Genomic DNA, 2,796 nt, shown 5'->3' with positions numbered 1-2,796 from the left:
GCTTAGTGATGACAGTGTCTATGTTGCAAGTAAAATCCGTTCTCAGGTTGAATCCGTTTTAACCTAGGTTAAATTCGTGATCCGCATTTTAACTTGGTTGAATTATCCACTCAACCTATCTTAAACCTCCTCCAAAAAGGAGACTTATACCTTCCCTCCTCAAGCTCTGTTTTACACATCTCAACACATCTTCTTAATCTTTGTTATCATCTTATCGGTTTCTGTATTCATATACTTATTAATTGAGTCTCAACAGTAGAACATACTAAGGGAACAAAGAAGTGTACTTTGCACTTACCGGTTCTCGAACTCGCACCCTCCAGATTTGTAGTCCTGTCTTCACCACTACACTACAATGACTACAACGACGAACATGCTCAACCCAACAAAGATCTTTTTATTTTTTATTTTTCTATGATTGGTCAATTTAATATCTATGTACAACAACCAAAACTAATCCAAACCTGACCCTAATTTTTCTCTAGGCTTAAGTTAGGCTCCAAAAGAGTTTCCTTAATCCATCTGACTGCATATTCAATCTCAAGCTCTTAGCTTCCAGCAGCTTGCCCTCATAGCTATTTGTGGTCCAGTGGTTAGAGCGCTTGCCTTGAGATCCGGAGAACCCGGGTTCACGACCCGCTCTGACCACTCGTTGAATTTGATCCTGGTAGTCCCTGGTTAAACTTTCCAGCTGCACTTGTAAATAGCCCACTGGTTTGCCTCTAGCCAGTTGGGATTCTCAACAGTTGTTTTTGTTCTGTTCTGTCCTTTCGTTGTGTTTCATTAACCCTGAAAGTATGTATGTATTGTATTATTGTTTCTCTTAGACTAAGTTTTGCCAGGGGTCTTAATTTATTTTTAAACCCATATTCACCAGTTGACTGAGTGAATTCTCACAACTTTAAATGTCATTTAAGAGGAAAACCCTGAACTGGCTCCGAGCGAGATCTACAACGCAATAATAAAAACAGAGATCTTTTGAACTCTGGCATTTTAAATGCATATAACAATGGATTTATAAGAGAGTTTCCGTAAAATAAGCACTCTAAGGAATAAACTAAATGCTTCCATGTTTCATGAGAAATGGTTTCAAACATTTCGCTTGAAGTAACAGAAGAAAGAAACACGAAAAATGGAAATGGCATCACTAGTATTAACAATACAATTGTTACAATGAACAATGTCTTGGTCAGTTTTCTTTCTCTTCTGATTGCACCATGATGCTGAGGATGCGTTCCACAGTTAAATTTAGTAGCGATGGACGTGTAAGAAACAACGATGATCAAAAGGCAACACAATAGCAACGGGAGGTATGATGCTTGCCCTTGAAAAATAGTAGTGATATCTGAGCGGCCCAGGAAACGTTTTGAACAAGTGATAGCTGTAGACAGGGCAGCTGTAAACCAAACACCCGCAACAGCTGCTCCAAATATCTTCTTTTTCATGAGGCGATGCTTGAATGGACGAAAAGTTGCATGCATCCTCTCCAAAGAAATAGCAGCAAGGTTTGCTACAGAGGCTGCTGTAAAGAAATGTGCCAAACTTGCAAAACATGTGATGATGTCAAAGCTCCTGAACAGGTTAATCTTCCAAAAGTTACAATTGACGGTCAATAACAAACTCTCAGTGATCAAGATGTATGCAACAAACATGTCTGCAACCGCCAGGCTGATCACCAGGTACGTGGTACGCTTGTGAAGGATTCGCTCTTTCAGGAAAATAATGATTGTAAGAGCATTCATGGTCACTATAGCAACAGCTTCGATGTTAAATACTGTCAGCCAGGCGATGCACTCGGCTCGAAATTTGGAGGAAGTGTTCTGTTTTGGTGATGAGAATCATTGGCCATCTAGGTGAAAAAGGAAAACGACGATTAGAACATTAGGATAGTTTGTGATCGGCTAAGAGAAATGCGGTTGTTAGGTAACGCAATACAAAAAAGAGGAAAGAGGTAATTCGGTAAGAAAATCGAAGGTAACAAACTAAGCATTCTGATTGGCCAATAATTACAGATAACCAATCAAATGTGAGTCCCCTGCACAATTATCATAACTTTTCTTTTATTTAATATCAATAAGTAGCCACAATTTTTTTTTTTTTCGTACAATTTCAAAAAATTAAACACTGATAAATTTAAGACCTCTGGGCTCGTGCAGTTTAGTTGGCTTTTAGAAAACTTACAATATTGTTTTGTCCCAATTTGCACGAAAACATCGTGATTATTCATATACACGCAATCTCGCTTTAAAGCAATGAACAAATGCACTTCGTATTAGTAACATTCCGTGCTAAAATGTATTTTATCATGATTGTTTGATAAAGCAGCTGAAAATGAAATGACACAGAATAGAACCAATAAAAGCGGCCTCTAAGTGGCGCATTGACATCGAGCACAAAGGCTTGAGTTGATGAGTCTGAATATTGATCCACAAGTGGACGCTATCTTTGAGAAGACAAAGTTTCAACCCCATGCACACATTTCTGGGTTGTTTCCCGAGTTAGTTTGCTAAATGTCTTGTAAAAGCGCACACAAAATAGTTGACTTTTGCTTACCTTTTTCCTTGTAGGTTCTTTATAATCGACCCCAAAATACTTCAATACTTCAATGCTGTTCTACGTTAACTGAAAGACCGAAAATAATCTATAGCTATAAATGTTTTGACTATGTATAGGTTTCGAGAAACTTGGCTCTTTTCTTCAAACGATATGTGCCAATAATTTGATACATATAGACTACATTTTTTATTTGTCGAGTCCTTTAAATGTTCAAGTCCAAGTTCAAGATCATAAAATTCC

Source organism: Montipora foliosa, chromosome 10, assembly GCF_036669935.1.
Source record: "Montipora foliosa isolate CH-2021 chromosome 10, ASM3666993v2, whole genome shotgun sequence".
Taxonomy (NCBI): Eukaryota; Metazoa; Cnidaria; class Anthozoa; order Scleractinia; family Acroporidae; genus Montipora; species Montipora foliosa.
This window is presented reverse-complemented; position numbering follows the sequence as displayed.